General features: G+C 37.9%; 1 protein-coding gene across 3 annotated transcripts in view; it reads left to right on the top strand.

Annotated features, from left to right (window-relative positions):
* The window catches only part of NCALD (neurocalcin delta), a 439835-nt gene that overhangs the window by 197666 nt on the left and 225947 nt on the right, over positions 1–16222 (top strand). For all 3 annotated transcript variants that reach the window (XM_011983487.1, XM_011983485.1, XM_011983488.1), the window contains exon 3: positions 12537–12586. The gene's annotated coding sequence lies outside the window, so the exon portion shown is untranslated. The remainder of the gene's footprint in view (positions 1–12536; positions 12587–16222) is intronic.

Below are 16222 nucleotides of genomic sequence, written 5' to 3'. Positions count from 1 at the left end.
AGATGGTATTGTACTAAATTAATGGAATTTGGGGAAGGTACAGCATAATAGTTAAGACTAAATTTGGAGTGGGACAAGCCTGGCTATAAATCCCAGTTCTTCTACAGGGTTAGCTGTGGGAACTTTTCAAGCTTCAATTTCCTAGAAGATGAGCATCATAATCTCTACATTGCAAGATCGTTGAGAGATTGGACAATCTTAATTAGTTTTTAAGTTCTGTTAAGGACTCATAAAACAGTTGCTGTGTGAGGCTTTTTGCAAGATCATTTTTCAGTTAGTTCCTGGCTTGTCATTCAAATTGCAATCCTGACAGATTTCCAATGTTGTAAGAGTTTAGCACTTCATCAGTCATTTAGGCATTAAATAGACGTGAAAATATTTGTTAAAATATTTTCTCCTCTGTTATTTTTAGGTTTTTAAAAAATATTTTTCCCTGAGAGTAATAGGAGAACAGGTTGCACTGAGAATAAAACCCACACTCCACCCAGGCCCTGACTTTGGCTTGGGCTGGGCTCTCCCCTGTGGTCAGAGCAGCTGAAGTCTGGGATTAGTTGCCCCACCAAAGCCACATGGAGCTGGGAGGACACTTCCACAAGGACAGGACACTGGGTAGACACAACTGCCTGGATTCCATAGACCCATTGCAAGGGGCTCCTGAGGACCTGCCCAGCAATCTTCTCTTGCCTGATTTTTCCACTTCTTGCCTCAGTGGGCCTCATCTCATGCCACCTTCTTCTGTACCCACTGCTCGGATGTTGAACCATGCCACACCCTTTCCCATCTCGGGGCCTTTGCACAGGCTGTTCCCTCTGCTTAGACTGCCCTTCCTGACTCTTGGCGAGGTTGGCTCCTTCTTACCCTTTACTCCTCCACTTAGCAGATCCTTGCTCAGACACCTTCATCACACGCAGACCCTTCTCTGCTACGCTGCATCTCAGGTCTGACTTCTCTGCCGCAGCTCCCTGACAACAGTGCAGGCTTGTTGTATGGATACGTTTGTTTACTTGTATTCTGTCTGTCCCCCCATCTAGACCGTATGCTCCACCAGAGCGGGGACTTTGCTCTTCTGTTGGTGGGACACTCCTGGTGCCTGGCACAGAGCCTGACACATTCAGGCCCTCAGATGTTTTCTGAATGACTGATAATGAATGAATAATAAACTGGTGAAGAGGTAAAATGAGGTAGGAGGAGGCATGAGGGTGGATGACAGAGGACAGCAAGGTGAGGGTCATGCTAGTGGGTAAACAGACTTGCTGGGATCTGGTCCCAGGTGGGAAGTGACTGCAAACCAGCAATACTCAGAGTGAAGGAGGAAGCCACAGGAGAACAGGGCCAGTGTCTGTTAATTGAAGAGAGACTTTGGGGCCACTTGTTTCAGGCACCTGTTTTAGCTCTTCTCGATAGGACAGCGACTGTTCTAATTTCTTTGTATGGTATAGGAACAAAAAATAATAACCCGTAACACAATTCAGAACGTGAGAAGAGCATTCCAGGAAAGTGGCCACAGAAACTAGTGCCACTTCCCTTAACTCCACTCATTCCTTAGGGAGACTCACCACCTCCTTATCCCTAACCCTAACCCTACCTGGCCATGATACAAGTGGCATTTCTAGTTGTTTATGACATGCTAACACTTGTGTTTCCCAGGAGTTCAGTGAGCCTAAGTGGGGAGAAGAATGGCGGGAAGTTGTTAAGACTGTGGTCTTTGAAGCCAAGTGCTGGCTCTGCCACCTGGTAGATCATCAGCATGGACATATTATTTAACTTCTTTAAGTTGAGTTAAAGAAGTTAAATTTTTAAACTTATTTAAAATGGAAATAGTCACTAATAGAGATGGTTCTGGAGATTAAATTGGATAATTCATGTAAAGAGCTTAGCTCAGTACCTGTGCATGGTTAGTGTCAAATAGAAATTTATTTCTGAGTCCTTCCAAGCCACAATTATCTTCTAATCAGCCCCTGTGGTTGTAGAAAGCTTAGCATGTAATCAACAGAAATAAACTGAGGCTACTGGAGCCAGAAAAGAAAAGTTTATTGGAGGGCTATTAATAGCTTAAAGAACTGAGGGAAGAGCTGACCAAACAGGCCTCGGGAAAGACGAGAACCAGGGGAACGGGGGGTGCCAGAAGCAGGAATTCATGAGCCATCTTTCCAAGGTCCTGCCACTGCTGATGGCTCTGCTGCCAGTGCTCTTGTTCTTGTTGGCTGCAGATTTAAATGCCCGGGAGGGAGAATCAGACAGACTGCAGTGGGCTGGGGCTCTCCCCTGTGGTCAGAGGAGTTGAAGTCTGGGATTGGTTGCCCCGCCAAAGCCACATGGAGCTGGGAAGACAGTTCCACAAGGACAGGACACTGGGTAGACACAACTGCCTGGATTCCATAGACCCATTGCAAGGGGCTCCCAAGGACCTGCCCAGTGAACATCTCTTGCCTGATTTTTCAGCTTCTTTCTTATCAACATTTAATTGCCTTTAATCATAGCCCAGCATCATTTCCTCCTGTCTTTCCAGTCAATCATTCCTTCTTTTGAATGACCTCTATAATGTTGATTCGCTCATACATTCATTTGTCAAATGCTATGTGAAGCTTCTTTTATAGGAACGTATTTATGGCATATTTATTGAATACCTATTGGGTATGGGGTTCTGTTCTGGGGGCTGGTTTAGCTCAATGACCCAAAGAAATCCCATGCCCTCAAGGACATGTCATTGGCACCATTGCCACTTGATGTTATATATCTATTTAACATATAAATAATGTGACTGTGAGACAGACAGCCATAAATAAGTAAATAAATAAATATATAACCCGAAGTGGCAATGGTGCTAATGAGCCAAGTGCTAATGAGACGGGGAATGAGTGTAGAGTGTGAGGGGGTATTGCTCACATTGGTTATTCATGTTTATATGTGTCTATCCTTCAACTGATCACATTTTGTTACTTTATTCTTATTTGTCTGCCATAGCGGCTAGCTGGCTTCTGCCTTCTGGAGCGAGCACCTTAAAGTACCCTACCCCTGCCCCTTGGTGGATGCTGAATAAATGTTTGTTGAATGAATGGATAAATGCACCCCTTATAGTCTGGCTATCAGGTGTCTGTATTTTTCTGCATGTGAAGCACCCAGCCACTCTTCCAAGGGGAGCATTGCAGGTGACGTGGACAGAAGGGAGAATTATGCCTGGGCTCTGCCCTCTTGGATACTCTGTAATGTTTTTGACTGGCTGATTGATTTAACCCTCATTTAGCCAATCTCTCTTCTCTGGAATGAGATTTGTTTCTTTGTGTTATTTATTTATTTTTCTTTTGTCATACATGCTTTCTGAATTTAAGACCAACTCTGAGATATAAATAAGGAAAATATTCATCCCTCACAACTGAATCACAGAATCGACATCGGAATGAATCACAGCATCTGAAGGAACCTCAGGAGAGTGGCAATAATGAGGGTCCTTTAAGGAAGCCTGAATCCTCTTAAATCTATATTTAATGTCTATGTTTATGAAAATGAAAAGAACTAGATGAATCCTCATTTAAGGACTCAGTCTAAAAGTAGACAAGACAATGGAATGCTTTAAAATATTTTTTCGACATTTGTGTAAAATGGAGCAGTGTGGATTGCATGCTGTTCAGACATTGGCCTCCATCTTAGCAGGATCTCTGGTTTTTCACTGCAGGCCAATGAATGCAAGGCCATTGACACAGCTCTCTGGTCCCGATGGTAACTGTGTTTATAAATGGTCAGCTGTGTTGTGTGTATATTTAGTTTATGCTAAATGCCCCTGAGAGGATGAATATCATCTGCTTCCAGTTTAGTTATGATTTGGAGCATGGTAGATTTTTTCCAGATGAATGAATACTGAGCCTTTTCCATTTCCTGAGGAAAGTTAGGGTTGAATTCTGAACTGCAAATTGCCAAACTTGTTAAATCGAATTAAGACTAAATGTGAAGTGCTGTTGACTCTATTTTCAAGCACTTGTCAGAATATACTGTACTGCTCAATGCAAATGCCATGTTTTGAGTGAAAGATTAGATACCAGTGCTGACAGACCAGAAACCATTTCATTCACCATTAGCATGAATGGATGATATGGCTGACTGATAGCATGGTTAGAAATAATGGCTAAATGGTATTGGTGACTATATAGTATCTTTATATAATATTAGAACTTTTCAAAGCCTTTTTTATCTAAATGTTCTCAGAGTTTCATATCTCTGAGGATGCAAGAGTACCCACGATGGTAAAGATGGGAACAATAGACCCTGGGGATCAGTGGATGGGGAAAGAGGTTGGGAGGCTCAGGCTGAAGAACCACCTATTGGGTACTCTGCTTGTGGCCTGGATGATGGGATTGTTGGGAGTCCGAGCCTCAGCATCACACAGTTTACCCATGTAGCAAATCTGCACATGTATCCTTTAATCTATAATAAAAGTTGAAATAAAAAAAACTATCTTTCCAATAACATTATCAGCCCTGATAAATTTGTTAATAAAGTCTTTAAAATAGTCAAGCTCAAATATTCCATGTTACATATTCTATCTGAAACACAGGGAAAAATGGGATGCCAGTCAATACCTTTAATAATGCAAATAGAATCCCAGCACTAAACATAAGAGAAAGAACTTATTTTTTAAAATGTAATTATGTACAAAGTCCCTTTTAAAAAACCTTGAAATTAAACCAATATGTATAAAGTATTGTAACCATTATCACTATTACAAAAGGATTCTCTCCAGGCTACTGAGAAAGCAAAGTTGGCCAGCTACATGTATTTGTTTATTCATAAGCCATACATTCCTTGACAGAGATCTTAAAGGAAAAGTTAGGACTAATTTGGGATGGATGTCGGAACTGGAAGGGACTTGACAGCAGTTACACATCATTTTCTGTGTATAGAGAGCTAGTGATAGTGAGTGACTGCTCCAAGGTCACTTATCTGCCAATAAGTGGCCAAGGTGGGGTTAGACCCTAGACTTTCATTTCTGTGCTCTTTCTGTCTTACCTCCTTGCCTTCCAGGAGTGAGACAGATTAGCAAGATAAATGTGTAGTTGTCTTAGTCTTTTCATGCTGCTATAACAAAATACTCACAACTGGGTAATTTATAAAGTACAGAAACTTGTTTTTGTGGTTCTGGACTTCTGGGAAGTCCAAGATCAAGATGCCAGCAAATGTCTGGTGAGAGCTGCTGTCTGCCTCAACGTGGCGCTTCTTCTTGTGTCCTCACTTGGTGAAAGGGACACAAAAGGGCAAAAGGGCCAAATGCTGTGTGAGGCCCTCTTTTATAGGAACCTTAATTCCATTCATGAGGGATGAGCCCTCATGATGTAATCATCCACTTAAAGCCCCACCTTTAATACTACAGTAGTCCCTCCTTGTCCATAGTTTCACTTTCCTAGGTACAGTACAAGGAGATATTCTGAGAGAGAGAGAGAGAAATAGAGACCACATTCACGTGATTTTTAATACAATACAAAAATCACATTCATGTGATTTTTAATATAATATAGTGTTACAGTTATTCTATTTTATTATTGGTTGTGGTTAATCTCTTGCTGTGTATAATTTCTAAATTAAACCTTATCATAGGTATGTATGTATGTATAGAAGAAAAACATAGCATATGTAGAAAACATAGTATGTATCAGATTCAGCACTATTTGAGGTTTTAGGCATCCCCTTGGGGTTCTTGGAATGTATATTTCCTGTGGATAATGGGGCACAACTGTATTGTACTGGAGATACTACGTTTCAACACCAATTTTGTAAAGACACAAAAATTCAAGCCATGGCAGCAATCTGTAGAATTTTTTTTTGCATATATATTTTAATGAAAGCAGCTATTATATGAAGAATGAAATACATACTCTGTCGTTATTATCCTTGTGCTCCTACATGTTCCTGCTCTTTCAATCCCACCTTCACTATTTTCTCATTAATTGCTGAGAACAAATAGGTAAGATAGGGTGTGTTTCAATGTGCTTCTGTGAGCAGGTCAATGAAACGTGTCCAATAACATAGAAGATAGATTTTTTCTTCTCTTGGTCTCATCCAGTTATCTTACACATCACCTAGTAGCTTGGTATTTAATGGGCTGTCCATTCTGATGCTACAGAAATCTGTCAGGGTTCTCTCATAGGTCAGCACTAGTCACCACTCATTTATTTATCTTGTCATTTAACCAAGCACTTTTTTTTTTTTTTTTGCATGAAGCATCATCATTTCCAGAGACACCATTTTTTAAAGTAAAATCTCAAAATCTAAAATTGAGTTAATTATATTTTAAATCATAAAACACTTTAAACTCACTTTGACATGTTTTCAGATCTTAGAGGCTGAGGCAGGAGAATTGCTTGAATCCTGGAGGCAGAGGTTGCAGTGAGCTGAGATTGTGCCACTGCACTCCAGCCTGGACAACAGAGGGAGATTCTTGTCTCAAAAAAAAAAACAAAAAAAAAAAGTACTTTTCAAGTTGTATTATGTTTGGGTGTCAACAATATAACTTTGAGATGAAGGAATATACATAAAAATTATTTCACAGATTTTTTTCAGTTAAAAAATCATACTTGCAAAGATTACATTTTATTAAACCAAACATCTTCCATCGTATCTATATTATTAAAATGTACAGGTTATTATGAGTAAGGAAAAAATTAAGAATCTGTCTTAGATAAGAATTCTTAGATTGTTGGAGCTAGAAATAGAGTAATAGTTATAATCTGTGGAACATTCCAAGGTTCAATAACTTACATGAAGTCCTTACCACTGACGTATACCACTTCTAGTCTATGTTCAGAGGGACACCTTTATTAACTCTTTGGTAAAATCCTGATTTCTCCTTTAACAGTATTCAATTCTCCATTAAGTGCTTAGATGAATATGAGTCTTTGGTGTATTGACTGAGGTGCATTTGTAGCCAAATATACAGAAATTGGTTACATGTTTTCTAATGTTTTCCTAACACGTCAGTTGGAATACCTTTTCTTCTTTGATTATTACAATTAATTTTTTAATAAAGGAGGAATTTTAGAAATCCAAATAATTGCACATTTATTGATATTTTATTCCCAATAAAAGTGATACTTTGATATTTAAGAATTCAATAATATAATTTGAGATTTTTTTTTTTACAGATTTCTGAAGAGGGCTTTGGTCCTCTTAATAGCTTTGAAACTGCACTTGACAGACTAATTAGATTGTCTAGACTGGCACTCTCAGAGGTACTTAAATGCACATTTTACGTCAGACACAAAATCTGAGAGACTACTCCTTCCTTGTGCCCAGTAGTAATGGGATCCAGTAGATCACACCCACTTCCTTGAAGCCTTCTCAATCAGACATGCTGAGTTAGTCCTTTCACAGGCAGTTCTTTTGATACTTTCCTTCCCTATGAATCTAACCAATATAATATTCCTATTTATTGACTCATTTTATTGTCATTTCCTATTGTCACATTACATGGACTGCGTCTGCTAGTTCCTTTTTTTCCAACTTTTATTTTAGATTCAGTAGGTATATGTGCAGGTTTGTTACCTGGTATATTGCATGATGCTGAGGTTCGGGGTATCAATAATTCTGTCACTCAGGTACTGAACATAGTACCTAGTGGTTAGTCCTTCAACTCTTCCCCCATTTCTCCCTCTCTCCTCTAGTAGTCCCTGGTGTCTGTTGTTCCCATTTTTATGTCCATGTGTACCAATGTTTAGCTCACACTTATAAGTGAGAAGATGTGATATTTGGTTTTCTGCTCCTGTGTTAATTCACTTAGAATAATGGACTCCAGCTTTATCCATGTTGCTGCAATGAACATGCTTTCATTCTTTTTATGGCTGCATAGTATTCCATGGTATATATGTGCCACATATTTTTTAGTCTAATTCACCATTGATGGGCACCTAGGTTTGATTCCATGTCTTTGCTGTTGTGAATACTGTTGCGATGAATATGTGAGTTCATGTGTCTTTTTGTAGAATAATTTATTTTCTTTTGAATATACACTCAGTAATGGGATTGCTGGGTGAAATGGTAGTTCTGTTTTAAGAATTTTCTTAAAGTTTTTAATTCTTAAAGAATATTTCTTTATGAAATCTCCAGACTGTTTTCTTTTTTTTTTTCCTCTTGAGACAAGGTCTCACTCTTTCACTCGGGCTGGAGTGCAGTGGCACAATCATGTCTCACTATAGCCTGGACCTCCTGGGCTCAAGTGATCTTCCCACTTCAGCCTCCCAGACAGTTGGGACTACAGGTGTGCACCACCACACTCAGCTAATTTTTGTATTTTTTGTAGAGGTGGAGTTTTGTCATCTTGTTCAGGCTGGTCTTGAACTCCTGGGCTCAAGTGATCCGTCCACTTTGGCCTCCCGAAGTGCTGGGGCTACAGGCATGAGCCACTATGCCCAGCCCCAAACTGCTTTTCTACAGGGGTTGAACTACTCTATATTCCCACCAACAGTGTGTAAGCATTCCCTTTTCTTTGTAGCCCCAAAAAGTTTATTAAAAAGTTTTTTGACTTTTAAATAATAGCCATTCTGACTGGTGTGAGATGGTGTCCCATTGTGGTTTTGATTTGCATTTCTCTGATCATTGGTGATTTGAAGCATTTTTGCATGTTTGTTGGCTACTTGTAGTTTTCTTGTGGGACGTGTCCACATTTTTTTGCTTTTTAAAAATTCTTTTATTTTTTGCTTGCCTGCTGAGTTTAAGTTCCTTATAGATTCTGGATATTAGACCTTTGTTGGATGCATAGTTTGCAAATATTTTCTTCCATTCTGTAGATTGTCTGTTTACTCTGTTGATAGTTTCTTTTGCTGTGCAGAAGCTCTTTAGTTTAACTAGTTCTCATTTTATCAGTTTTTGTTTTTGTTGCAATTGCTTTTCAGGGCCTAGTCATAAATTCATTTCCAAGGCCGATGTCCAGAATAATGTTTTCTAGGTTTTCTTCTAGGATTCTTATAGTTTGAGGTCTTACATCTAAATCTTTCATCCATCTTGAGTTAATTTTTTTATATGATGAAAGGTAGAGGTTCGGTTTCATTGTTTTGCATGTGGCTAGCCAGCTATCCCAGCACCATTTTTTGAATAGGAAGTCCTTTCCGTGATGCTTATTTTTGTTGACTTTGTTGAAGATCAGATGGTTGTATGTGTGCAGCTTTATTTTCTGTGTTCTCTATTCTGTTCCATTGGTCTATGTGTCTGTTTTTGCACCAGTACCATGCTGTTTTGGTGACTGTAGTCGTATAGTATAGTTTGAAGTCAGATAACGTGATGCCTCCAGCTTTGTTCTTTTTGCTTAGGATTGCTTTGGCTATTTGGGTTCCTTTTTGGTTCTATATAAATTTTAGAATTATAGAATTTGGTTCTATATTAATTTCATTTCTTGTTCTGTGAAAAATGATGTTGGTGGTTTGATACGAATAGCATCGAATCTCTGGGTTGCTTTGGGTAATGTGGCCAATTTAACAACATTGATCCTTCTGATTCATGAGCATGGAATGTTTTAGCATTTGTTTGTGTCATCTTAGGTATCTTTTGGCAATGTCATGTAGTTTTCCTTGTAGAGATCTTTCACTTCCTTGGTTAGATGTTTTCCTAGGTATTTGTGTGTGTGTGTGTGTGTGTGTGTGTGTGTATGCGTGTGTGTGGCTATTATAAATGGGACTGTGTTCTTGATTTGGCCCTCAGCTTGAATATTGTTAGTGTATAGAAATGTGACTGATTTTTGTACATTGATTTTGTATCCTGAAACTTTACTGCAGAAGTTTATCAGTTGCAGGAGTCTTTGGACAGAGTCTTTAGGGTTTTCTAGGTATAGAATCATATTCTCTGTGAGGAGAGACAGTTTGATTTCTTCTTTTCCTATTTGGATGCCTTTTAGTTCTTCCTCTTGCCTGATTGCTCTGTTTAGGACTTCCAGTATTGTTAATAGACTGAATAGGGGTGGTGAGAGTGGGCATACTTGTCTTTTTCCAGTTCTTAAGGGTAAGGCTTCTAGTTTTTGCCCCTTTAGTGTGATATTGGCTGTTGGTTTACCATACATGGCTCTTGAATTTTGAGGTATGTTCTTTCGATGCCTAGTTTCCTGAGAGTTTTTTTCATGAAGAGGTGTTGGATTTTATCAAAAACTTTTTGTGTTTATCAAGATGATCATATGGTTTTTGCTTTTAATTGTGTTTATGTGGTGAATCAAATTTATTGATTTGCATATGTTGAGCGAACCTTGCACCCTAGGAATGAAGCCTACTTGATCATGGTGAATTAACTTTTTGATGTGCTATTGGATTTAGTCTGCTAGTATTTTGTTGAGAATTTTTGCTTCTTTGTTTATCAGAGATATTAGCCTGTAGTTTTCTTTTTTTGTTGTTGTGTCTTTGCCCAGTTTTGGTATCAGAGTGATGCTGGCTTTGTAGAATGAGTTAGGGAGGAATTCTTTCTCCTCTATTATTTGGAATAGTTTCCGTAAAATTGGTACCAGCTCTTCTTTGTACATCTGGTAGAATTTGGCTGTGAATCCATCTAGTCCTGAGGTTTTTTTGATTAACAGGGTTTTTTTTAAAATTACTGCTTCAAGTTTAGAACTTGATGCTGGTCTGTTAAGGGTTTCAATTTCCTTCTAATCAGCCTTAGGAGGTTGTGTGTTTCCAGGAATTTACTCATTTTCTCTAAATTTTCTAGTTTGCATGCATAGAATTGTTCCTAATAGTTTCTGAGGATCTTTTGTATTTCTGTGGGATTCATTGCAATATCACCTTTGTCATTTGTGACTGTGCTTATTTGTATCTTCTCTTTTTTTCTTCATTAATCTAGCTAATGGTCCATCAATCTTGTTTATCCTTTCAAAGAACCAGCTTTTAGTTTTGTTGCTTCTTCATATGAATTTTTGGGTCTCAACTTTGTTCATTTTTGCTCTGATTTTATTTTCTTCTGCTAGCTTTGGGGTTACTTTGCTCTTGTTTTTCTAGATCCTCTAGGTTTAATGTTAGACTGCTAATTTGAGATCTTTTTAAATTTTTGAGGTAGGCATTTACTGCTATAACTTTCCTCTGCTTTTGCAGCATCCCAGTGATATTGGTATGTTGTATCTCTGCTTTCATTTATTTCAAAGAATTTCTTGATTTCTGCCTTAATTTTATTGTTTACTAAAAGCCACTCAGAAGCAAGTTGTTTAATTTTCATGTAATTTTGCAATTTTGAGAGATCTTGGAGTTTATTTCTATTTTTATTGCACTATAGTCTAAGAGTATGGTTTTGATTTTGATATTTTTGAATTTATTGAGACTTGCTTTACAGTTGAGCATGTGGTTAATCTTAGAGTATGTTTCATGTGCAGGTGAGAAGAATATATATTCTATACTTGATGGATGGAGTATTCTGTAGATGTCTGTTAGTTCTCATTGGTCAAGTCCAGAAATTCTTTATTAGTTTTCTGCCTTGATGATCTGTCAATGGGGTGTTAAAGCTCCCTACTATTATTGTGTGACTGTGTGAGTCTTTTTATAGGTCTAGAAGTACTTGTTTTGTGAATCTGGGTGCTCTGATGTTGGGTGCATATATATTTAGGATAGTTAAGTCTTCTTCTTTAATTGAACTTTTTATCATTATGTAATACCCTTCTTTGTCCTTTTTCACTGTTGTTGGTTTAAAATCTGTTCTATCTGATAAAAGAACAGCAACTCCTGCTTTTTTTCATTTTGTTTTCTGTTTGCATGGTAGATCTTTCTCCAACCCTTTACTTTGAGCCTATGGGTCTCTTGAAGACAGCAGACAATTGGGCCTCATTCTTTTATCCAACTTGCCACTGTGTGCCTTTTAAGTGCGAGCATTTAAACCATTTGCATTCAAGTAATAGTGATATGTAAGGTTTTGATCCTATCATAAGTTGTTAGCTGGTTGCTTTGTAGTTTCTATTTTGTAGTTGTTTTATAGAGTCTGTGGGCTATGTACTTAACAGTACTTTTGTGATAGCAAGTATCATTCTTTTGTTTCCATGCTTAGAACTCCCTTAAGGATCTCTCATAAGGCTGGTCTAGTGGTAATGAATTCCCTTAGCACTTGCTTGTCTGGAAAATATTTTGTTTAAATATTTTATTTAAATATTTTATTTATTTAACCTTCTTTTGTGAAGCTTAATTTGGTGGGATAATTCTTTTTTGGATATCCCTAAACTTTGATATATCTAGAAGGCAGCTCATCTGGTACTTGCTCTGAACTGAAAATGAAGGCCCACATTCTTGAGTATTCCTTTACTTAACTCTCATATCCTCTTCCAAGGAGTTATAAATATAAACAAGAAGTCCATTCCAGGTTCCCCATTGTTTCAGTCTCTGCTTTCTTTTCTCAGGGAGTCCATTTTGCTGAACCTCACATCCACCCTAACCTGCACTCTCTTTTCCAAAACACATTATTAACAAGTAATAAACCATGTCATGGGACATCAGTCTCCCAGTGTTCTGCCATTAAAATAGGTGGGATAATGACCTCAGGACAAAGATTCCTTAAAGATATTTGCATTCACCATTATTGTTTTGCATGTTTTCTTTCAGATTATCTCAACTTTGGTCTCCTGGGACCACTCATTGGTGACAGTCAGAAAGTAAGTGTACATTTAAAATTTTCTTCTTAGCTATAAATAGAAATCTCAGTTTTGTTCAGTGGTTTTCACAAGAGACCATTCTGTTCAAATGTTTTATCAAGAATAGTAGCATAATGAATGGGAGTTTCATATATATAAAAGATACTAAAGACCCTTTAAAAAATTTATGGAAATGATAAATAAATAGAAATGAAGTAAATAAGGTACTGCCTGCCTATCACCTTTGAATATTACTTATAGCATAATAAAGTATATTTGCAGTCACTGAGTGGAGTAGTTTTTACATAACATCTTCATCCCAGGCAGCTGCCAGAGTCTTCTCAAGGGGCACATTACAATAGTCTCCTCCTTTATGTTAAATTGAGTCATATTCCAAGAGGTATCTCAAATGGCATTAAGCACCAATTAACAGATATCAGATAGTCTGGCACCTAATGGGAACATAACAGATTTGTATTAGAGAATGAATGTGTGGGTGAATTAATTCATCAATTTGTGTGACAGTTCTGCAAAGTCCTCACCACTGCAAGGCAATGTAGGAATTAGCTCCAAATCTAACTCCAATGTGGTTAGCTCCAAATCAGGATCCAGATACTTGAGTTCAGTTTCAGCTCTGTCGGTTACTATCTGGGTGACTATGGGACATATCCAAATATCTCTGTTTTTTGTTTTTTTCGTCCATAAAATGGGACTAATACCACCTATCTTGTTGTTAGGAGGTTATTACAAGGATTAAATGAGTTAATATTTTCAAAGTGCTTAAAACAGTGCCTGGCACATGGTAATCACTGCAAAAATGTTTGTCAAATACATTAAAATAAATTAAGAATATAGGGACATTCCAAGATCCCATATTTAGAGACTGAAAAACTGGTTTGGTCTGGAAGCAAACAATACATACCTATTTCCCATACCTTGGTTTCTAATACTATTTTCCGATGAAATGAACCAGGGTTCCTTGGAGAAATGGCTGATTTAAGACTGTGGCAGAAAATATACAAGATGAGCCTGGAGCATCTTGTAGTGCTATAAAGTAAAGGAGTGCACAAAATAAAAATCCACAATGATGGTTGTATGTGAAAAGAATACAGGACCCAATCGAAAGTACTTTCAATGTCCAAAGATGGAAAATTCGAGCAAAGAAAGTTAGAATTAGGATATCACTTAAAGCACAAAATACATATCTATACTGATGTAAATACATGATTGAATAAATAAATGAAGATAATGTGGAAGAATTCCAAATAATGTATGTAAGATACTCTGCCTTTCAGAGGGTAAAGCATAACCCTCCCTGGGGGCTGCACAGAATGACTTTCTTTCAAAGAGTATAGTAAAGAAAGGGATGGGGAAAAGTAACTTCACAATGGAGAAACCCGAGCAAACACTATCTCAAGCCAGGTGATTAAGGTTAACATCAGCAGTGGCAGGTCACACTGGTAGTAGGTACCCTTGACATGATGTGATGAGAAGAGCACTTTGCCTTTGTGATCTTCCTCTCCAAAATACTTGATCTAAGTCTAATCATGAGAAAAGCGTAACACAAATTCTAATAGAGTGACATGCTACAAAATATCTGACCAGTACCCCTCAAAGCTGTGAAGGTCATCAGAAACAACTGAAGTCTGAGAGATAGTCACAATCAAGAGAAGCCTAAGGAGAGATGATGACTCAATGTAATGTGGGATCCTGGACCAAAAATAAGACATTAGGTAAAAACTAAGAAAGTTTGACTAAAGTATGGAGTTTAGTTAACAATAATGTATCAACATTGGTTCATTGAATGTGATAAATGTACCATGCTAATGTAAGATGTTAATATTTGGGAAAACTGAGTATGGGGTATATAAGAACTTTCTGTATTATCTTTATAATTCTGTAAATCTAAAACTGTTTGAAAATAAAACATTTATTTAAAAAACACTTAAGTAGGCCAGGCACAGTGGCTCATGCCTGTAATCCCAGCACTTTGGGAGGCCGAGGCAGGTGGATCATGTGAGGTTGGGAGTTCGAGACCAGCCTGACCAACATGGAGAAGCCCCATCTCTACTAAAAATACAAAATTAGCCGGGCATGGTGGCACATGCCTGTAATTCCAGTTACTCAGGAGGCTAAGGCAGGAGAATTGCTTGAATCCAGGAGGCGGAGGTTGTGGTGAGCCAAGATCACACCTTTGCACTCCAGCTTGGGCAACAAGAGCGAAACTCTGTCTCAAAACAAAACAAAACAGTTAAGTAGACACACCAAAACCAAAAACAACAAAAATGAAAACCAACAAACAAAAAAAAACTGGTTTGGGGGTATACCTTCCAATTTTTAAGTACCAAAATGAAACTATTTTGATATTTTGAAAAATGTTGAATCCAATTCATCTATGTTTCAAGACTCACTGATGGAGAATGATATTCTGCATTCAAGTTTTGAATTGAATAAAGGTATACATATGTATAAAGCATTCTGCTATATTTCTGTTATTGTCAACAGCAGGAAGAAAATAATAATTGGCAAAGCAGAACTTTTTTTCAAGAATGGCTGTTATTTGAGTGCAAAGTGGATTATGACATGTGTTGGTTGTATATTGCTACATAACAAATTGCCACAAATATAGTGACTTAAAACAATGTATATTTGTTATGCTCCATCTTCTTGGGTCAGGAGTCTAAGTACAGCTTGGACCTCTGCTTAGGGTCTTGGAAAGGTGTCATCAAGGTCTTGACTGTGCTGTGTTCTTGTCTGGAGCTTGGGTTTTTTTCTTCTAAGCTCACGTAGCTGTTGGCAGAATCCAGCTGAGATTGTAGGACTGAGGTTCCCACTTTATTTCTGGCAGTCACCTGGGTCACTCTCATGTCCTAGGAATCGCCCACAGCTTCTTCCCACGTGGCGTCTCACAGGCTTGTCACAACATGACAGCTTATGCCTTCAACCTCTGCAGGAGAAACTCCCATTGCAGCCTGCTGAGACACCAAGGCAGTGAAATATTCAATGAAAGCATTGACTATGCCATATTCCATTTGCTAAAAAGCAAGTCACAGGTTGTGCCTGCACTCTGTAGGAGGGGATTACATAAGACATGACTCAGTGGGGATCACCTGAGGGTGTGTCCCCTACAATATGAGAGTTACAAAATAGATACATGTGGCTGGGCCTTGGGATTCCACCACAGATGAGCAAACTAAAGGAGAGGCAAATCAGAAATGCCTGCTTCTTGCTTTCAAGCAAACTATAGCTCGAGGTAAATAAATAGATTTCACCTCTTCCCCCCAACAAAGTTGTTAAAAAATACTTCTAAATACTCCTCAAAGTTATCAAGTGAGAATTAGGATTATCTGAAGATGAAGGAGTCGGAGAAAAAGATTTGGAGACAGCTCATAAATACATCATCATTTCCCTGACTAATACTTTCTCTTTTTTAGTGAGGAAATTTGCACAAAAATATGTTCTCAACTCCATAGCACCAATGTCTATGCACCTTAATAACTCATTTTATGAAAGTTCAAATAACATGATCTCATTTTCAACTTTTCATGACTTAATTTTTTTCATTTTTGAGACTGTTTAGTTTTTTTAATGCTTATATTTTAAAACTCTGCCTGCCAATAATTATTAATACAATGATACTGTTTAGTTTTTTTAATA

Source organism: Mandrillus leucophaeus, unplaced genomic scaffold (genome assembly GCF_000951045.1).
Source record: "Mandrillus leucophaeus isolate KB7577 unplaced genomic scaffold, Mleu.le_1.0 Scaffold250, whole genome shotgun sequence".
NCBI lineage: Eukaryota > Metazoa > Chordata > Mammalia > Primates > Cercopithecidae > Mandrillus > Mandrillus leucophaeus.
The sequence above is the reverse complement of the archived record's forward strand: the minus strand, read 5'-3'. Positions and strand labels throughout refer to the sequence as shown.